Source organism: Bombus fervidus, chromosome 1, assembly GCF_041682495.2.
Source record: "Bombus fervidus isolate BK054 chromosome 1, iyBomFerv1, whole genome shotgun sequence".
NCBI classification, from domain to species: Eukaryota; Metazoa; Arthropoda; class Insecta; order Hymenoptera; family Apidae; genus Bombus; species Bombus fervidus.
In genome coordinates this window covers 18,537,157-18,560,896 of record NC_091517.1, presented here as the reverse complement: position 1 = coordinate 18,560,896, position 23,740 = coordinate 18,537,157, and the positions used below count along the sequence as shown (strand labels likewise).

General features: G+C 37.8%; 1 protein-coding gene across 5 annotated transcripts in view; it reads right to left on the bottom strand.

The window, feature by feature from the left end:
- Positions 1-23,740, bottom strand: part of Ten-a (Teneurin-a transmembrane protein) — a 697,656-nt gene that overhangs the window by 492,432 nt on the left and 181,484 nt on the right. The window lies entirely within an intron of this gene.

The following is a 23,740-nucleotide window of genomic DNA, read 5'->3' as shown; positions in this document are numbered from 1 at the left end:
ACATATTGATCTATCATAAGAAATTTCCGCGCATTGATGCGATAGATTAGAGTAGCTGACCAAGTATAACTTATTGCATCTAATCTAGCTTCATCACTTAACTTGCAACTAGGTTAGTGGACGCGAGCTCATCATCCGCAGGAAGGCTTGTACTTTCCAACTACGTGGTGTAACTTAATTTACGATACTTCCAGCCCGAAAACCAGTGTGTCAGTAATGAACGGAATTAACAGATGAATGTTGCATGTTCTATGTCCGTTTTGCCAGCTTTCGAGCTTTGAAACGTGTAAATCAAGCGGTACTTTCGTCGTTAACCGAAATTGAATATATCCGTCGAATATATCGAAACAAAACATTGATATAAATGTAACAGATAAAAATTGCTTCCTTGACTAATTTTGAATTACATTTTAGGATAATATTTTAGTCGATATCTTTAAAGTAATTATTATATACGTTGAAATTACTAATTAATCGCTGTAAAAGATAATAACGTATTTAATTGTCCTCAATTTGGTAAATTGAATCCGAAGTTGGGATTAAAATTAAATTTCACGGTAGATGCAGCTCATGTTTGTTATAGCTGAACTATAATTTGCACCACGAGTGTAACTCGATATTGTAAGGCAACAGAGTAATTGTTTCAAATTTTCGTGCAGCATGACGCAAAGAATTATCCAATTAAGCGCGATTAAATTGATGTGTATTTGTTATTTTAGTTTCATAGTATATATTCACAAAGACTATTTCAAACGAAACGAAAGATATTTTTTAATTTCTAATCATTAACTTCTTTTTTTTTTTAATGAATCAAAGAATTATCTAAATTATAATAAATTTTATTTCCCATGAATAGAATATCTGGGAACGATATTAATGCGGCTAACCATTCAACTTTCGTTTAAAAGGTTGATTATAAGCATAATAATCTGTTAATAATGTCCTCTTTACTTCCCTCCGTACTGGTTCCTAAAATAATTTTATAGATTACAATCTGGGATTTTATGTTGACCTGTCCCGGGGTTCGTTAACTGTAACGCGTGGTCTCGTTTTAAGGCGTTACTACTACGATGATCGAAGACCGCGTTATTACCGACTCGTACTACTTCACGTCGTCTTCCATCAAAGCAAAGTCGCTTCTACGTAACCTGCACGTAAGTAGGAGAAGATGGACGAGTGTTTCACTTGCATTTTATTAACGTCACAGTTTAGATCGTTTATGACTTCATTCTCCCGCTTCTTTGCTGCTTTATATTTTAATATGATAAAAAGGTCCACCTGTTTCTATTAGTTACAAGGTATAATCTATAATTGGCCATCATTAAAATATAATATATGACATTAAACATCGTTCACGTTATAAATTATTAATTAAAGATCTTCATTAGCACGATTTATCACAAGATACCAAAAAGATCTATTTTTAAAATTAAACTATTTTAATCGTGAAACGACGAGGTATCCTTAACTATTTTTTCAAACTCTTTTCTATTATTTTCCGTTAATTTCCAACTGGGCACGCGTCAATTTTCTCGGAGATCGATGAAACCGTGATCAAACGAAAGTACTGGATAATTCCTTCGAATATCCCCCCGGACGGCGCCATTCCGAACGATTATCCATCGAATTTATCGCGTGCATATCTTGCGCGGGTGACTGCACACGTCGCCGAGGCGGCTGTAATTTATCGTCACTTCGCGTTCGCGAAAAATGCCTTTACTGATTCATCCGCAGACGCATAAAAAGTATGCGGCCATATGTTACGTTGTTGTGTGTTCTGTTGTACGCACACGCAAACGTGCATTATAAAACCTAACGCTGTCTCACCTACGATATTTTTTATTCGTTTCTCCTTTTAGTTTTCTTTCTTTTTCCCCCGTTTCTCGCTCCTCGACTATGCCAGTTTTTCTTCAAACTGGTCAAAGTCAACGTGACTGCGTGCGTGGAACATAACACAAGTTTCGAGAACTTGTAGTATGACGTGATGCATGAAAGGTCGATGAAAAACCGTTTTAATAGGGCCATTCCTGATGACCAGTCACTACAGCGAATTGTAAGTTCTTTTTTACCAGGGCTGATGATTGCGTAATATTTTCCACGTGGAGGGTGTGTAATTGTGTTTCGCGCGCTCCTGGAGTTGGCCGGTTGCGAAGAATGATGTTGTTTGCGAAAATAGCGAGCGGTATAGCGTGGTTTGAAGAAAGAATGGAGGAGGCTAGCGGCAGATTATAAAGGCGATGAAAAGCTTTCTGCAAAATTATGCCAGTGTAGTTTATACGTGGAAATTAGACATAAACATCGAACAAACATAGGCTCATAAATTAAATGAAATGGTCAAAATCAGCCAGAAATCAATACTTTGTATTATTGTTATAACTTTTCATTTACAAAACGTTTATTATAAATTATTTATGAAGCTCTGTTTAGACCATATATTTTTCTTATTTCTTCACGTAGAATGTTTTAGCATCGTTTTATCGAAGAAACGAGTGATCGACGTATTATAATATTCCAGCAGTCAGTTTTTTGTGAACTCGAACCATCGTGCCGCAACATTATCCATTTTTCATTTATAAAACATATACGAAGCACACAAATAAATACAGGGCGTAACGATAGCGGAATCTCCTAGCGGACACATTGAGAAAATTTTGCGCAGGATTCGCGTGAACGAATATATCCTTTGACATGAAGGAACACAATAATAAAAAGAATCAATCGATAAATCAATATCTAGAACAGCAAAGAGTTGGCGTTTTATAAAATCAAATACTTGTTCGTTATAAAACGGGGTACAGGTCGATATTATTGCGCGACTGTCCGGCTCTTATGGAGTAATCGTTTCTTCGAATCTTGCCAGCGTGATAACGTATTGCTCTTCGCGCAAGTATCCTTAGGCTCAAGAAAAGGTCGAGAGTGGAATGAGAGTTGGAAGGCCGGAAGTCATGGCAAGATAACGGTCTACCGTAAGTCTGGACAATGTGTTCTGTAGACGGACGCCTTTGTCGTAGATTAGCACGATTCCTTGACTTCGTCGACGGAGTCCTTGAAACTCGACGAGAGATACGGGACGGGATATTGTTTTCTCGCTATCTAAACGTAACTCTGGCTAACTCGTCGGAAGAATGAGAGGAACGGGATTCTGGAGATCGGTCGATCGTTTCCAGACGTCAACGACCAGATGGTTCACCTTCTGTACTCATGGGAAATTCGATTTGGAGAATAAAAAGAAAATTCGATTCTTGTAGACATTTTGTTCCCCGCTATTCATTTAATTCAGTTTAAATCGAAATCAAGTAAAACATAAACTAAGACGAGAAAATACACTTATTCCTCTGTAATCTAAAAGATTCGTTCACGAATAAATCGATCTCGTGATTCCTCTCTTCGAGTTTTTTGAAAAATCACTGACCGAAAACTGCGCTATATCAAAAGAAATTATATCAGTCCTACACGTAAAAATAACATTTCGAGGACACGGAATTGAAGTGAACCCCGGTTGAAGGGAGCGCAGAAAAAATGAAAAAGGCAAAAATAGTGGAGTAGAAAAAGCTGGACGAGCAACGATCGATTATTACGGTCGTCTAGCGGTAATCGTTTTTTTAAATCCCGACTCCGTCTGCGTATTTGCGAAATACGTAATCATCGTTGAAACGTGCTTTAAAATAAATAGCAATTCCCTCCTTTTCCCCGCAATACCTTACGGTGAGGGGGAGGGGGCAGAGATACTTGACGGTATCGTTGAACGTAGTAAGCAAAGTAAGACTTTTCCACGGCACTTCAGACTTCTCCGGTGTACCAAGTATAAAGCTATTTACGTATCCCATTTCCCGCAAAGGGTGATCTTTCTTTTTCGTTCGTTTTTTTTTCTCCTCCCTCCGCGGCCTGATCTTTCTCCCTTTTTGTCGTAAATATATAACGAGGTGGTCGCTTTCAGGATAATACGAAAGACGTTTAAGAAATTCGCAATGCTCAGTCACAATGAAGTGGTTAGCTATAGGCACCGCCGAGTTTCGCTGTAATGAAATTAACGATAACGTTGCGCATGCTAAATTATGTTCCATCATATGTCTTTGCGATTTGCGAAGTAGTGTAAGATCGTTTATAGTCAGAGTTACGTAAATTAACTACTTAACTGTACGCGATAGGCAAATATATTCTACGTACCATTGTAATACAGTTAATGTGTATCATTAGTTGTAAAACAGCGGTATGTTAGTATAACAAAGAAACATAATCGCTTGAAAGTATAATAACTTAATCTAACTGTGAAAAACCGATACCGAAGGAAGGCTAAATATAGGACCAGCTGAACAGACGTAAGAGAAAAAGAAAAATGCACGCAAACACTTTTTCTATATGAACTTTATGGAACAGAGAGTTTCGAGCTATTTAATCGGTTATATAAACCTTACAAAAATAGGTTTTACCAATGTTCCAGTTAAATGAAAAGTTCTTCTCGAGAATTTGCTGCAAAAATAAACGGAATTATATTCGAGTATTTCCATGAATATGCTATGTTTGCGAACGTACACATTTAACGTGGAAGGTTTAAGCAATTGAAATGCGATTGGATTACATGGAATTACGATACCAGAGGGTAAAATATTTTATTATTATTAAATTATTTCTGATCAAAAATAGGTCGTTCTGAGAATTTAAAATCGAGAAATGTTCATAATTTATTAATAATTTAATCAAATAATTTTATCATTTAGTCATAAATATGCCATCGGCCTTGATTCCAAAATTATTCTTATCCATCTATTTATTATTATAACTTTTATTTCAATATAGATATCTATAATAATTGGAAACATTAAAAAACAACTTCGGAATTAAGTATGAAATGTCATATTACAATGTTGAATATTCAAAGTTATTTTCTGTTCAAGCATATCACACAGTAATGTAGTAGTTAGATATGTGATTCGTCAGACAACTCAGAGAATCAGACAGCAGTGAAGGAGTATAAGATCGTGAATAGTCAGACAAATGTACCCCAGTTTGTTATCCAATGTTTAAATATGCGTTCGAACTTTCTTTGTATCAGGAAGATTTCATTATATTTAAGATTATTTTAGATAAAATATATTTAAAATATAAATATATGATTATTATAATACATTAATCCTCTGCAGTTCAAGTTACATTTTATACTTAATCCAAACTGATTAATACTCAGCAAATCATCTTCGAAAATTATTAATAATTTATATTTTCGTATTTATATACAATTATATTATATATATTATATTTTTATATTATAAAGGGCATATTTTTATATTTTTATGCCCAGTGAAAGCAATTAATTACAGGAATAATTATCCCCGATATTCGTAACATTGATTTAATTTCATAAGTGACCTGCAAAAGAGAAGAATTTCATGAATTTTCTTCAAAGATCAATAAATATATTGATAAGATTATAAACTAAAATATTTCATATTTCTCTTAAAAAAAATCTCCAAGAGGATGATCTACCTTCAGATTCATGTATAAACAAGAATATTCCCTTAATAATATATTCCCTTTCAGTCTCTAAAATCACAACAAACTTCGTTCCTCACGCAACGTAAACGATGCTGCACACTCCAAAGAAATATTATTAAACATTATTAGCGAAGCACTTCGCATAATCAAAACATTTTCACGAGAAACAGCATTTAAAAAGATTTCACAAACCGCTACCATACTTTGTTAACCGTAAACAAGATTTCAGCAAATCCTGGAAGCAAATAAAAGACGAAAATCGAGGCAAAAGACGCAGGGATGATACGTTTTTAAATTTCTTCCAAACCCGGATCCGGCTCGATGCAAATTGAATGTTCTAAGATGCGAATAATCGACAGCGTTTCATCATTGCAACACGGCCGCAGGAGTTATTCGCTAAAAAGGAATCGATGTCGATGCTTCGATGTGTATATACGTACATGTACATGCATGCATATAGGTAGGTATATAGCCCAGTTGCGCCAGAATTCGAAACAATTTCCAGTCTTTTCTCGTAATTCATCAATAGGATTATAAGAACGCGATATATATCGCGCGCTAATAAATGTCCGTTTTAATTACTTAAAGTATCGCGTTAGATTCGACGAGTTTTCATAAACGTGGCAACAGTGGAATTTTCCTTAAACACGTCGATCAGATATTAAAACAGGTTTGTTTGCATAATGCTTCAAAGGATGGATACGTACATAGTAGATTACACGAGTCAGGAAATGGAACACGAACTTAGTTACATGAGATTAAAATAGATGTTTGAGTATATGACACATGTTTGAATTTATTATGAAAGCTTATGCTTGTATGGATGGTTGAATTTTAACATTGTTTTTAGTTGGAACAATTTTTTATTCGTGTCATGATTTTCCTTTTTGTATGTCATGAACGTCATTAGGGAACACTTTACGCGTGTACCAATTTTCCATTGATATCAATTTTATATGAAAATTTGTATATCCCCATTGAAGATGTACAAATATATTGCGACACTTTCGAAAACAATTATTTCGCTTAATGTATTACATAATCTCTGTATTCTTTAAGTGAATTAATATATGTAGCGCAGTTTGAACAATTCAATCGCATAATTAATCATCTTCTTCTCGCAAACATAAATTTCGTTTATCTCTGCTCGTATTTATATTTTTGTAAACTGCACGGAGTTATTTAAGGTTACGCACGCAGCTAAGAAATCTCTTGACTAAACTTATTTCTGAGAAACGGCGCGTTTTAAAACCTTTTCTCCAGAGCCTATGCCCTAGACCGGCCAGCAATAAAGTCCACGATAGTACACGAGCGTTTTATAATTACTGGTTTTAATCTCGCGACATTATTTCTGAAGAAAAACACATAGAGAGAAATTTTGCCACCGAAACGAGGGGGGGAGGGCTAACAAGAGTTATTCATTGCGAAGCATTCTTTTCGTTTATTCTATTTTACGGCTGGTCTCACGTTGGTATATCTACACAATAAAAAGGCAGCGGAATGCATTAAACGTACTTTAAGAAATTCCAACACTCCAAGAATATTTGTCGAATCTTCAACAGGTTTCAACAGGGACGAATCGTCGTTAAAGAATAAATTCAATTTATTCAATCTTTTATTTACCAATCGGATACTTGATCCTTAACATAATAGGCAGCAATTAACAAGTAGCAATTCAGTAAGCAAGTACAATAGGTTGCTGTTAATTGAAGCAGCTCAGGACTAGGGGCGTCTAATTAATGCGACATTGGCGAGTTTCTCTTGCAGGAATACCCAGTCTTGAAACCGGTATTAACGTCCAAACATGAAATCAACAAGACTCAATTTAGTTACAAAAAGTATTAACGACGATTCTCATTAAATTAACGCCATGCTGCTCTGAATAATTAATTCGAAAAGTACTGTGGTTGAAAAGTAGTAATTGTATTAGGGATATTAATAGCATGTCAATTGTCATAGTGTCCTCGTTATTCTGTTACATTTCTTCCGTTATTCAATTACAAATTTTAAATTTAACATCTCTTAAAATCATGCTTGGTTTCTCAAGGATCAGAATAAATGGCGTTATTTTCGTACGGCGACCAAACTTGAAATGCAAATAAATGCAAGTATCAAGAAAACAAAATTAATTTTAGTAATTAGTCGTGTCTGTGTGTCACATCTATTATTATTCAAAGAACAGCTAGAGAAGTCTACAATCGTAGAAAATTAGGTAGCTTTCTCTTAGAATTAGCTGACAACGAAAGAGAGTATTCGTTGCTTTCGTGTAACGTTCGAAGTCGTTTCGAGTCATTGATACAACCTCGTTACTTTAACAACCGTTTCATCTTTTTCCGGCACAGGCAAACGTTCGACCACTAACAAGATGGATCGTGCAGGCGCAAACCGTGGCATAAGTCCTTTTTCCGTTGAGGTGGCAGTGCCGCGGTAAATGACGCCAACTCGAATTAATTGGGTCAAAATCATTATCAGCCCTTCTCGGTGGTTTAACGATCTCGACCCTGGCCGTTCAACTTGAATTACCGTCGCTACGCTGCATTCGTTGTGTCGCATCTCTCAGATATCGGTGCGCATGCACGAACACGCGAACGTGTATAGATGTTATTGTGAGTTTGTGTGAGCGTGTAGGAGATCGTGTTCGGAGCGAGGACGCGTCGTTGCAGATAATACGTCAACAAGATCGAGTCGAATTGATATAGGACGCGCTAAGACCGTTAATTCCGCGTGAAACGGCAGGAAGATACGGACGGAAGGAAGCGTGGCCGAATATCCGATTAAGGTGACTTGGGTGAATGCGACCGAATCACTCGTACATCTTCCAATAGCCACAACTCGCAAAACTGTCCTACCAGAATTGGGATAACATTGTTATCGTCTTACCATTGGTGTTGTTTTCGTCATTTGTTATCGTTCCTAGGATGCAGTGCAAATTTATTCGTTCTATCCTTTCTCCATTCCTCTCCAAATCATTTCGATCCAATTAGAATTCTGAGAACTCGTTTCTAGTCGCTGAAAACGATTTTGGTGTTTTCGTCTGGAAGTATTTTTTAAATTGAATGTACTATTTGTTTCTGGTAAAATAATTGAATGCTTCAAGAATATAGGAACATTCATTCAAATCTTATATATGATTTTCTTTGATATCTGATCTTCAACAAAGTCCATCGATCTAAATTTCATATTCAACATCAACCATATTCAACATGCAATTCTCAACGCTGATCATTCCACGAATAGATTAACACTTCTATCTATATCAAATGATAACTCTCTATTTGCCATAGGAAGACGTACAACGCTTCTATCGAGGCACCGATTATCATTGACAATGTCATAAAAATCGCCTCGCGCCGATTAAATGTGGCAATCTTCAAACCTTTCAATCATATCTTGTTGTTACTATTCGAACCTCGTCGCTACATACGGCGCAATGAATATTAAAATCGGTCCTGGCTCCGATGCACATCGACTTCAAAGCGCACTCATTAACGATTCAATTTTATGGACAATACATCGATGAATAATTTTTCCGGCCGTTGGCGACCACGCGCCACTAAATCGTTATTTGGCTCGTTTTTCATCTGGTTGTTTCCGGCCGGGTATACGCGCGTATCCTTTCACCAACCTGTATAGATGTATCCATTGCGTGGCGTTAATCTGGCGGAATTTTTTAGCGAGCCACCACGCGTAGATATCGTTCGTCACGACACGTTCGTTCGGCGACCCGTTCAATTTCTGTTGAGCGTAATAATGGCCGTTCGCGCAGTATTGGTCGGTTCACGGGCATTCGCGTGGGCGCCGTACGTTTTCGCGACAAACGATCGCCGGACCCGGCATCGACAGAACAAAAGACACGCGTAAATAGCTGGATCCGCGCGTGCACCCGACAGATTTACCAACGCTAATCGTCCGTGCGTATTAATGAAAGTGTTGGGTTATTGTTTCGAGCGGCGAGGCGCGACCGTATTCGGTGCAAGGACGAGCACGGGTGCAGCGGCGGTGCTGCTGTCGTTCGAATTAATTCGGTTTATCGGGAAACCGTAACACGCACCAGCGACACGGGACTTGGCAAAAACGGCTCGATCGCGACAACGTGGAAGTGATCACGCGTGGATTCGATAAGGGAGAATAATCTGCCAATGGTCTCGATGTCGATCTGGGACGCTCGTTTCGCAATGCGACAACAGCAAGTTGTGTATTGTATCGAAATTGTATCGAATAGAGCTGCTGGATATACAAATTGTCCATTTTTCGTTTCAGTTCTAAAATTCAGCTTTACGTTTTGATAAATGAAAATGTGTGTTTATGTTGTTGGGATTCTATCACTTCGCTGAAGATCGAATAGAAACTCCAACTGATCAGAATCTTTTCTCCAAATTTCCCAAAAGCTCCCTTGGGTTACACGAGCCAGGGTATCAGAAATGTGCAGGAGATTAGGATGTAAAATTCGACTAGGTACGAGCGAGAAAAACAAGTGATTCCGAACGAAGGTAACTGGTACTTGGAGAGCATACGAACAGGACACGAATTTGCTCTAGAATCGTGTCCCATAGCATGTATCCGTATAGGTCGGCTTTAAACCAGGCCACGGTTGCATTTCGCCGGGGCGATAGGGTGCGCGAATGTGCGGTTTGGGTGAGCAGGACGGCGCGGGAACAGAGGTTTGAGCACAGGGACAAGTCGGTACCGGGTTCCAACAACTTGAACAACTTCACAATGCCCGTTGCCTTTTGCGTGGAATAAACTTCCGCCGCGTAACTTTAAAATTGATGATCTTGGCCAGTAACATACACACGTAAGTGTATCCTGGCAGTCGGCCTCAGCTGTCGAGGTTTATCGTGGCCCGGGGAGATGCTGTCTATCCCGACGAAGAATTTATTTCGGTGAGCCGTTTAACGATACTGATAATTATGTCTCGCGGGGAGGAAAAGAGAGAAACGTTCGCGTATCACGCACCAACGCTATTGAAATATTGCTGAGAAACGTGCAGCCGGGATATTTCTTTTTCGGGTTAAACTTCTTTTTTTATTTAAGATGTTTATCCAATTGGAATTTTAACGCTCTGTTTGGTTGTTCTATATATTGATATATGCCATCTATATTCATGATCTTCTTCAAAATAAAAATTATTCGAACGAGGCTCCTCTTTAAGACTAGAATTCCTCTTCAACTCTTGAACAAATTGGGTCAATCCTGATGTAAAAATATTTCACATTTATTATCTTCTAATTAATGTTTTTGTCTTATTATTCTATCAAACTGTATAAACAACTCTACTTCTTGAATAAATTTTATTATAACATAGATTTGCAAGTATTTTCGCTGGGCTGTTTGCTTTATTACTATAAAATACAACATTCGGTTCATTTAAAATTCAAATTCAAAATATCTGGTGTACGTCTCCACGTAACGTCATTCTCCAAAAATAAATCTGAACATAAATACGTAAAATATCCGACACGCGAACTTTCAACCAAAACTACATCAAAATATCATCTGGCAACACTGACGAGATAAGAGCTCGACAAAATATCGTATTCGCAAGTCAGTAGCTATCAACAAGAGATAAGCCAGTGTACATGGCAGGTTGTCGGAGCGTCAAATCAGCGAGTAATCTCCATTATCGTGGTCTCTCGCATATGAGAATCTCCAGCTGGTCGACATCTACAGTTTCTGCTTAAGGATAATGTTTAGTACTTGGCAGCGCGCACAGGCTGCTTTTTACATTAGAAAGGATGATCATCGAATGCTTAAACTCTTCATCATGAAATGAACATCGCGCGATAGTAAAATCGCGCGAATAGCGACGATAGAAAAATTTCACATCCTATAGAAATCGTTGGATATTCTAGCGAAATGTTGCAAAAGTCGATACGAATTACAGTTCGATTATTTTGATAATCCGTATTAAATTCTGCCGAGTTCATACATTTTTTAAAGTAATTTGGTATGCTACGAGTGTGAAATTTCATAGCTCATAACTTCACGATGCATCCTGTTCCAATAGAAAGCTATCTATATAATTTCAATAAGAAGGAAATCCGTATTCCACTAAGTGAACGTTGTGATAAATATAAATTTGGAAAATCGAATTAAAAAACTGATAGATGGAATTACTTCCCATCGAAATATTTGATTTATTGCATTCTCAGATTCTCTGCTTGACGTGTTCCATCTGGTTGTTACAAATGTCAGACGTAAAAGGAGTTAGCAGCAGTGTAGTCGAGGGCGTCGCAATCACATCGCGATTTCAGCCAGCGAAGGGAGATCGTAGTGGAAGATAGCGCCGTTCAATTGAAATTACGCAGCGGGGTGTTCAAGCTTCGAGCATTTTAAAATGTAAGTGCCGATTGAAATTTATTGCGCACAGTGTCCCGTTTCTTAGCCGCTTCCTACCTTCTCTCATCAACACACTCTACAGCAGCAGAATGTGTTTCACTATGGACATTCACGGAGCGTCGTCGGCTTAAACGATCGAGTCTTAACCTGGATGCGGTGGAAGAAGAAAGCAAACGCGCTGAGCTCACTGGAATTTCAACGTCGTTACGCGTAAATTGGTAATAGTGGCCATGATATTTACATTGATACCCCGAGAAGAATGGAAAATTGTGGTTTACGGTTTGTTTGTCTCTCTCTTAACGAATTAAGAGATTGATAGTGAAAAAGGAATTTTCAGTTAAATTAAATTTCCGTTACCATGATGGTGGTATTAGCACGCAAAGGAGAAACACAATCTGGAAGTAGTATTTTGCAAAGTTCAAATAACATAGGCGAACGCGTAGCATGATTTAATGCAATAAGTATAGTACAATCTCTGTACATGCTCGCTAAGATCACGTTTATTCGTCACGATTAAACGTTTAATTTTACCCCTAATAATTACTGAAACAACCAACGAACGCTTGCTTGTTACTTAAGTTTATTATTCAACCGGTTGCTAATGATACAGATCGATTGAAATTACATTGTTATTTGCAATATCATTGATTGTAAAGAAAAACAGATACGTTCAGGTATTATCGCTACATTTCTGACTGGCTGATATGATTAAATAATTAAGAAGGGATAAAAATATCGTATCAATTCGAAAATGAAGGGAAAGGGAATTAACGAAAATACGAAGCATCACTCTAATTTAATATTCTTAATGGAGTTCACAAATTAACGAAATATGTACCATGGACTTCCGATCAAAGCGATGTACATTTTTTTGTTAATCTGAAATTATTTTGTATCTTTTGCGTTTAAATTTCGCTGAATCGGTTGCAATTCCAATTTCAAACAGAATTCTAACTGGTGGTGCAAGAGTTTACGTTTTGCTTATCGCGTACACGCAATATAAAAAAGTAAAATAATTTCAACAATTTATATTAAAAAATACCGTCAAGATATTATTACTTGGTGATAGCCATTCTTCGTGAAAATTAGAACAATCATCACACGTGTCTATATTTTCCATTCGTTGCACGATTCATGCGTATTTCGTCAAAATCCTACCACTCTGCAAACATCCATCCTTTCAAGGAACAAATCATAAATCTCCCTTCGCCCCGTTGCCCCTCATCAAGCGCAAAGAAAACTCTCGTTGCGATTCAAATGAAATCCCAAGATTAAAACCGGTATCCCGTAGTCTCTCGCGTGGGCCAGCGCAACATCGCATAAACAAAACGGTGCTCGTAGTTGCGCGCGGACGAGTGTCACTGGAAGAAAATCCGCTGGAACGCTACAGTCTCGTCGCAAGTTGGCCTCGTCTCGAGTTTGCCTCGAGCCCGAGATAATTGTCGGTGAGTAACGTCAGGCTCGCCTAAGTAAGATTTAACTCGGTGCAACGCGGTATGATTCGGTTATAACTCGATATTAACTGTAACGAAGCACGTCTTGCCTACTCCAACGAGCTTAAGCACCATCGGGTTAACGAAGAACCTATGTGCGCTTATACCGAGCCATGCTCGACCTGCTCGCTGACCTACACGTGTATCGCCCCATATATATGTATATGCATATACAAAGCCATACAGAGACCGATACAAACACTTACGCGCCGTTACACGAATACGTGTCAGAGGAAAGACGATATAGACAGCAAACTGGGGGTGTAAGAGAGAGAGAAAAGGAGAGAGAGAGAGAGAGAGAGAGTAACAGTTACGGCATACGGTAACGTGCCAGTATTGACAAACATCTTCATTAGCTGCCGCTGCTGCTTGTGCGCTATCTGCCTACGAACGCCCTATATACGCTTGCTAGAGTCGCTTTCCACCTGCGTCGTTGCCTGCATTCCGCCGATACTCTCAGACACGTCACCGATCCAGAATTACCATTTGATACGTGAATTAAAACGACACGTTCAGGTGATCCTACGTACGTATACGTTTCCCTCCGACGAAGTCAGTCGGACGACCGGCTCTCGCTGTTGTTGTTCTTGTTGTTGCTTTGTCGCGAAATTCCGACCGGGAAAAGTTGGGTCAGTGTTTGCGAACGAGAGATGAGTTACGATCGAAATTTCTATGCTCGCGGTTTCGGGCTACAATGGTACGCTGATTACTTGGCCATGCAGTTTCCTAAACACTTGTCATTCACACTTAACGTTTACTGGAGCGCTCGCATTGGACGTATATGTTGGAAAGTTCGTTTCTGAGGTACGCGTGCATTGTCGGCATTTGGTAAACTCAGTTATCAGATTAATGTCTTTAATTGTTCTTTTTGGTCGTTTAGAAGTTCCGTGTATCTGTAGTTAGTTTTGTAAATTGAAATAATCTGCTGCGTGATTCAGGTTATGACGTATAGAAACTTAGAACAATAATGGTAATAATAATGAGACATGCTGTATGTATTCAAAATACGTAAAAAATTTGAAATTTTCCAAACAGTTATTAATCAAAAAAGAAAATACTTTGAGCAACTACAGAAGTATCCATAGTGACACTAACGAATCAAAATCCGTTCATATCATTAAATCCTTCATTACTGTTGGCTGATAACTTTATACGAGCAACATTTTCCACGTATGTCGATAATCTCGTTCGAATGGAACATCTCGATAATGATGCGTCCGGGGAACTCTATTTCCGTAAAATTTGTCTGGGTACTCGGCGTTAAAACGAAACAGCGATACGCTCAGAGGTAAAAGCAGAGTCTGTAAATTTCCCCTGGGCGAAAAGAAGATTCAGGGGTGTTCGAAATCGACTTGTAATGCAACGTAGTTTACGAACGCAAGTTAAGTCGGCGAATCGTCCACATCCGGAAAAGGAGATTAGCGTACGCGGCTAAGTAATGAGCGAGAAGCCGTGCTATTTAACGAGCTCTTAATTCGCGGACTTTGTGACTTTGCCGGTGAATTTCTCTCGAACCAAAGTGAAACAATCCCGCCGAATCAGGTAAGCTAATGAAGTTTCGATGTCGATACTCTCGTGTAAAGCGAGAGTACCATTCCTTTCACTCCTTGAAAATAGAAGAGGTTTTTTAAAGAGCCGTTTCCAATGAAATAAAATCAAAAGCTATAAAAACTATGTTTTCGATGCTTTCTTGCTTCATTTTTTTCTACTTTTTTTCGTATTTTTATATTGACGAAAATTCCCCTCACGAAAACCTAAAATCTACTTAGTAGAATATCGAAAATCTGTTGCTCGTTGAGTTTAGTTAAGCAGCACGTCTAAAAGTTGAATGATTATTGAATAGAAAATATAATACGAAGCGTAGGAAAATTGAAAGGAAGGATGAGTTTGACATCAATTTCTCTTACGCGTACTCTTTGAAAATATGTTTTTTAGAATACGTTAAAAGATGTTCGATCTATTTTTTTAAGGTGGAAGAAAAGTTGGAATTTACATGGATTTGAAAGGAAAATTAAGGATGCTTGGACTAAACGCAATTCACTCGGAGCGATTACACGAACCGGTAAATCAATTTGTTCCGCGAGTATCGTGTCGAAACATGGTAAATGGATTCCTCTACCTATATTCTGTACAGGCTACTTTCTCGTGTATCCTCGCGGTGATTTATGAGTGAAACTTTACTTCGTAAGCCAAACGACGTGTGAGCGATTATACCCGAGCTATAATAAGGAATTAAAATGAGCTACCGCGCATTGTAATATTCATCGCGGTATAAAATATAATCGTTTATTATATTTTCTGTTTAACCGCTTTAAAGAGCTGTGGATGCTACATGGTAATATTTGTTGTTTTTTATAATTACACACAAGATATATTCGTACTCTTGAAGATATTAAGAAATGTTAATCTACCGTTTAAATAGTGAACATAATTTTTAATTAACCTATATAATTTACTTATCCGCGCGAAGGGAAAGGACAATTTTTTTAATCGCGAAGAATTATAATGAATTCTTGGCTAAGCGAATTGTCACCGATCATCAAAGATCACTTTGATGCATACGTTGCGTCGATCGTACAAAGGACAGTGGCGACAGATGCAATAACGGCTGTATTAGCAGAAGCAAGTGAAAGCAGACGCATGAGGCAACAGTAGTTGCGATGCAAAGAGGTAATGGTCATAATCCTGTTACCAATTCCATTTGTCGAAACAAACGAACTCCGACCAGTACGTGCCGGCGTCGCGCATATCTACCCCATTGTCAGTAATACAGTTTCTATCCCCTTTCGAATTGGTCCCTACTCTATTGTCGGTAATTAGAATGCCAGTGTGCTCGGCTGCGCCACTGTCAGACTTCACCAACCTTTTGCGTCAAAGCAGACGCATATCAGACGTGACCATGCGACGATTGATTCGTATCGTTCGACCAGCTAATGCTTTTGTATATACTGAAATTGTACATCCAGTGTATGCACGTATGGAGATGCGATTGATTTGTTTTAATCGCCTGGTATTAGCTTTGTTTGTGTTGGATTTTGGTGCGATTAGGGCTTACAGGTTAGGGGTTTGATTTGTGGCTGCGGAACTGCTTGATCGCGAATATATAGGATAGAGATGATATTGGGTATTCGGTGATATTACGTTAATTATGACAAACGTGGGCAAATAATACGGGGAGCCGAGTATGCTCGTGTAAAGCGAATGAAGTACGAGAATTATCAGTGTACTTTATATTGCAGCATCGGTCGGTATTTGTCAAATCATCGAGTCCTTATATTACACACTATAATCCTGTCTCTGTATTGTGAACGTACCAAGACACAACCACTAGAATGGTCATATCAAGAAACAATATCCCCTAATGCTGTCCATTTTTAGAAGGGAAGATGTACAGGAATCGCAATGACGAATAATCAGCCTTAAAAGTGCACACATCGTAACAAAACTGGCGTACGACCCTGTGAAGTTGACGCCTTCTGATTGGATGTTATGGGGGGCGCGACCATACCATTATTTCCGAGAATAGAATCATTTTCGATGCTATTATCCTGAGTATAGCCGCACTGCAGTTCAACAGATAGATACAATGGCGATGTTTGCACCGTACAGACACGCATATAGCCAGGCAAGTAGATTAGGTTGATAGGTGGTACAGCCTAGGACTGCCCAGCCACGATATGCTTACTAGATTGATAATACTGGCACGCCGGGGATCGAATGGCCGATAGATAAGTAGAAGCTTCCCCGTATAGACGATGCTCCATTCGGCCATATACTACTCGGAGCATCTAATTGCTCGTAAATGACGGATCGTGGTGTCAGCTAGGGAGCTGAGGAATCGACTTGACGATCCTCCTACTGATTCCTCTCTGTCCAGGGGTTGTTATGTTGAATTATGCCTATGACATTGTTTGTAGAGACTGAAATGTTTACCGACGCTTGCAGAAATTAAATTATTTTATTAATGGATATCATTAATGCAAGTTTTTGATCTTAAGGGAAGTTGAAGAATTTTTCTACGTTTATTTTATTAAGATTTTTTAAATCCTCGGATTGCTAACAAAACACGAAGCAAAAAGTACATACTGCTAACAAATATGATCGAAACAGGAAGGATCGGTATTCCCTTTTAAGACAATTTAAACTTTGCCTAGTAGAAGCTTAAATTATAAAGAAGAAATAATTTGAACGAATGTACCTTCGAAATTTCAAAGTCTTTTTCTTTTAATAGAACCGTATCGCTTCGAAACGACTTCATTGACACAGGACATATGGGTCTTTCGAAGTCATTCAAGGTAATTTACGAGCATTCGATGTCTAGCTTCACTGAACTGCTGTAAGATTTTTCTCGCCATAGAAATTTGTCGGTATGGTCATAAATGTGACGTAAACTCACACGAACGATACGATTTATCGATACTCATGTTTACCAGGGTAACTTTCGAAGAGGTAGAACTACCATTCAGGGACAGAATAAATCAATGTATTGACACTCGGATTCTTCTTGCGAACGCAAAAGATAAGGAACATTTTTTGAACCTACAGAAAAGTTGGACATCAAACGATCATAAATGGTACTTTCGCCTAGATAAAAGTGTTCATCGTAAGATATCTCCTTCAAAATAAAGTAAGTTTCATTAAAAACATCTTTTCGGGTAACAAATAGTTTAGGAGATAGTAATGAAACAAAAATAAAAATTGGGTACTTTGTAGAGTTACTGATACCTACGTGATTGTGATTTTATACTAAACATCCGAATATCCGAACGATGTAAACAGCGTCACAAGAAACGTGTTAAATTAGGAACTATTTTTGGGCAGAAAGTCAAAATTTCATAAAGGTTAATTAATTCGCTTTAACTCGTGCAAAATGTGACATGTACGTTCGTGATGTGTAATGTAATTTTAATACTAACATAACGATGTATTAAAGATACAGGAAATTTCTGAATAAATGAACGATTACGTTCGAAATATCGGCAATCTGCACGACTAGTAAGAATAATTTTATTTCTGACGAGTGTAATACAATTATTACTGTTAGTACTATAGTAACCTACACGTTGGAAGATATTTTAGAAATTTAATTGATAGCGTAATTTGACAATTTCTACGAATGATAATTATTCTTAATGGACAGACAAGAATAACTATAATAGTTTCTGGATTAACAGTTTGAAATTTCTCGAAGCAAGATCTGTCGGTATGCTGTCAAATTGTCCGCTACATTGTTCGCGTACAGAACTCATGGAGTGTAGACAGTGTAATATGAATGACGTCAAAGGTCTAGGAACCTCTAACTATTGGACGTTGTGCACCATAGAGAAACGTTCCTAGGAAGTGAAATATCGCGTTGTCAGAAATATTGGAAAACTTGCACAAAACCCGGAATATTATCTTGTCTACGTATACCTGTCTATCCTCCAAAAATGTACATTTTTCACTACCACTTTAATATTCCAACATACTGATGTTGGAGGACTGTTCATTGTCAAACCTATCTTTCCTCAACATCCTAGCTCTCTTTCGAAACTGACCTTCTGTCAGTGATCCTAGCCATACATCGTGTTCAGTTACGATCTATATGAAAAATCTGTCACAAACCTTCTTCAAAATTTCGGTGGGGTAATTACGCCTTTCAGGTGGTAAACTGATCAACTCTATAAATTGAATTGATTAAGTCTTTAACCATCATTCGGAATTTATTTGCCACAATGACAATTTTATCGTAAAACGTGCGAATGATTTTCACTCATGTTAGATTTTCTCTTCGAAAATTACACCGATTTTTATTATATCATTATTTAATATTATAATATAGAATAGAATTTTACTATCTTTTTTCAAGTACCTGTTTTATTTCGTATGTTGGTGTATACAACAGAAGCTACCAACGTAAGTTTCCTCTATCTGAAACAACTCTATCTATCCGGATAAAATGCAGAGTACTGTCTGCTCCCTGATGTCTATTCCCTCTGCCCCATCGATTCCCTCTTTCTTCTTCTTCACCTTATTTCTTTCCCTACTTCTGCCCACGTCTCTATCAGTGGTCAACACTATCTCTTTGTACGCCATCACATTCGATCCGGCTATCTGCATGCTCATCCATCTGGATTTCGAATCTTCGGATACTCTCGATGCTCTTTGACGATCCCAGATCTCTCTGTCACCGTTGTGACTGGGATTTAGAAATAGGTCAACCGAAGCACATCACCCGCGCATCGAGAGAGACCGATCCGCGGATCCTTTTAAAAAAAGCAAAAAAAAAAAAAAAAAGAAGGAGACGGAGAGAAATAAATAAAGAAACCTCGGGACCGAACACGATCCAGTGACGTTCGACTGGAAGACAGTCTTATTTTACGGATGCGCGTGCTAGTTTCGCGTTGCCGCTAATGGATTAGATCGAGCGCGTTTATCGCGCGTTCCAGATCGAAGTGTTTCGCAGACAATCCGACGTTGTTAGCACTTCGTGTTGATTCAGGCTTTTCGCATTCACCGTTTTACTTTTGGATTACAAATGTCTCAGCCTCGCTCAGCAGACTTAGGGCAGTTACTATATTTGTTTCAACACGGGGAAAGCGATCGTTAAAGGAAACAGTACATAACTTGATACTCATAATTTATATCAAACATTAAAACGTCATTAAAGATCCAAGTTGTCCTAAGAATTCTTATATTTTCCTAAGTACTTATATTGTCTATGTAAAATAAAATGAAAAGATATAAAATCAATTACAGAAAATATTTCCAAAAATCCGAAGCTATTAAACGTTAAAAAGAAGAGAACAATTTTTCAACAAAATATTGACAACCAAGTCGATGATAAACACGCAACAAAATCACTCTTCTAATAACCGTTCAGCACAGTGAATATGAACGGTTGGGTGATTCACGTAAACGCATAGATAATCGAGAGCGGAGCGAAACAAAACCGTAGCGGTATAGACGCCATCGCGCGTTCACTGGCCAGTGTATAACGGTCGTGGAATTTTACGGATACTTTGAAAGGGAAGTTTTTCACTTTTATGGGGAACGGCTGCATAGAAATGCACTCCACGACAGGAATATTGCGCGTGCATTTCGGGCACGCCTGACCATGGATAACGCGATAAACTTTACGAGCCAAAGCACGCCGCTCGTAATGGATTTGCAATATGTTGCAAACGGAGCGCGCTAGCCGCGTGAAGAGTACGACAGCTTGCCATCCGCGGGATTAATACGGGATAAAATCGCGTCCCCGTGAAATTTAGGGGCCATGAACGTAGGATCGACCATCGTGTTGTTCTGCTAACTTTTGTTCCCGTGTATTTTTCCACCATGCTAGCGATTAATACCGAGCATCGTGTTTTAGTGTAATATTTTAAAGATGGAGTTGAGATTGGATTTTAGTATATTTTTAAAAATAGTTATAGAATTGTATAGGAGGGGGAGAGAGAAGATAATATATAAATCCAGCATAGAACGAATATTCTGAATATATGGTATTCAAAGAAAGTTTCTTTCTATTCTGTGAATATTAATTTAAGAACAATATAAGTTAATTGTTATAAGATACGAACATCGTTAGAATTAATCAGTCTAATGAAAATAACGTGCAATCAGCGTATATTCTAGATATACTAGTTAGGAACATAACAAGATATGAATTATTAGGACAAGCGAAACTCGAGGTTAACGTAGCGTAAGAGGGTGTTCAGACCCTTATGTGTGTTTATTACTCCGCCACTGTTAAATTAATGGCGTAGAAGAGCTGTACCATCCTTTGTTTGTCATGCAAAGCGTCTATTTGGCAGATACTAACACTTTCCCTTACAGGTTGTGAATAATCTAACCGTTCATATTTTACGGAACCTGAAGACGATCCAGTTGGAAGATGATCGAATTCAGTTTGAAGCTTCGCTTCCTAAAACGTCTAATTTAATATTGTCGTAACGTAGAATTCCAAACACAAACAGTAGTTGATTTATTATTAACGCAAAATCACTGAATGTACGATGACATTTAACATAAGGTAGATAAATGATCTCGATGCTAAGACAAATGATTTTCCTACTTAATGGATTAAAATATTGTATAGATACCAGACAGAAAAGTTTGTGAGCAAGAAACAAAGAATGAATGAGACAATACATATGCATTGGATAAGAAATATTAAAGTATTTGTAGAACTTGCACCCCAAATTGTGTATTACGCAAAACTGTTCTATGATTATATCGTTAGATATGTATGGGGTGCCAAGCCGATCGATGTGTTTGATTGATGTATCGGAAGATTATGAATGCTTTATGCGTTTGTCGTCGGCCAAATTTCCAGATCCTTCTGCCAGCATTCTCGCGCGTCCATGAATTGAAACCATCTATCAAGTTCAACCACCGCGATTGGTGCTTAAGGTGGGTTTGTATCCCAGCTTAGAACAAGATACGTTGATTGAATAGAAGTTGATATACGAGCGACGATATCGAAAAAGGAGACCGTATCAATCTGCTTGCGCCATCCAGTGCAAAAAAAAAAAAACTCCCAGATAAATAACCTTTAACGAGCCACCCGCTCCAACTCGATATAACATCTTTAATTCTGCGTGCTACGTTTCGTGAATTTCATCAGGAATTTGTTCATCGCTTTTATTCGTCTCAGTTTACAAGTAGATGTTGGAGAAACAGTTCAGAGAAGATGAAATTTTTTATTAGTAGATAAAGCTAAATCTTGCTAGTGTAACAGTGAATACTTTTCTCACAGAGATGATTACTATTTGAATTGATACAAGCAAGAGATCTATGTGCTTGTTTCGTAAATAAAATTTCATTTACATTTGTGTAATTTCGAATATCGAGACTATAAGGCAACACGTGAGAGATCGGTAGCTTGGCGTTCGTAAATTACTTATCGAGCTGGCTATGATTCGATATTCATATCGATTCAAGATGAAATAGTCGAATTACGTCGCCGCGCCTAAGACTGATTAATTTCGTTACTTAATACCTGCCACTCTCCTCCGTGAATTAAACTCGATCCCAACGAAACTCTGCTTTTCATTCGCCCCCTCCATCTCTTTCCTAGCTGTCGCGTCTTTCGAGCTCACCAGGCTGAATTATTGAAAACAAATTTTAAATGAATCGAAGAACCACTCGGGCTCTCTGTTCCGTGAAAGATCTCCCTTCGGCAAATTGATAGAAATCGTTTGTTCCTCAGAAAATTATACATGCTCTACCATAAGTAAATGAATTTCTTGCATCGAAATTTCGTAGGAAAATAATCTTGACGTTTATCGTTTCTTGTATCTATACTGATAAGTATTTTGTTTTCCAGGGAAAAATACAATTCTGTTATTACTTCAAGTTCTTTCTTATTAAGAAGACAACAATAATCTTTGTAAAAGTTATGGATAAACAGATCTCCAACTTTAGATATGGAAATTACCGATTCAACGACGCTTTCGTACCTACAGCTATGTAACTTCAGAACTGATCTCTATTTCCGAAAGCGGTGATCATTTTCCAAGAAACTGGAAAAGATCTCTCGCTGAACTCTTTGAGAATATGGACCTTTCTACCAACCGTTTGAAAAGAACCACCATCGTGCCAAAGGATATTCAATTGGTAACCTGGAATTCGTTGAAAGGAAACTTAATTTGATTCCTCTGTAATAAAAAATTATGGAACTGATTGTCCTAGAAAGAATCTATGTATTAACTATTTTACCGCTCTATTACTTCCTTTCGTCGAGAAGACGGATCAACTGCTCCAAATTGACTACAAATTTAAAATATTTGTTCTAAATAATATTTAAGTATTATGTGAAATAATTATAGGTTTTTGTTCGAACAAAATGTCAATAATATAACTTTTCATCGATACTTTTTTAGGTGAAATATATTTTTTCCATATTCTCATATAATATACTAACAACTTTGTCGTATCATATCGATTTAATCTCGAAATATTTACAGCGATATTATTCGTGTTGGCAGTTGGTACAAAGATAATTTAACATTTTTCTAAACTGAATTGCACAAAATGTACTTTGTGATAGAGAACAACTCGGACATTCGATTTTTCGCCACTTTACAATTTTTGTCCAGCGTTAATTCGACTTTCAAAAAGTAACAAACGCAAATATGCGGAAGAAATCATGCGAAAATTTTTTACTGAATCGACAATTATAAACGCACCACGGATTCGTAACAGCTCCAAATACCGAACTATGTTCGATTTCGGCTATTTCAAAAACGACACGCGGTAATTATTGAAAACCGCTGTCAAAACTGCCATCCCAAAAGATGATCGTACGTTTCGCTAAAAATTAACCTCGTGTTTCGGGCGATTCGATAGCTACGAAGTTTCCAGAGGAACTCGAGCGTAATCGAAATGTTTCGAAAATTCATCGTGAATGGTATTTTATTTACACTACGAAGAAA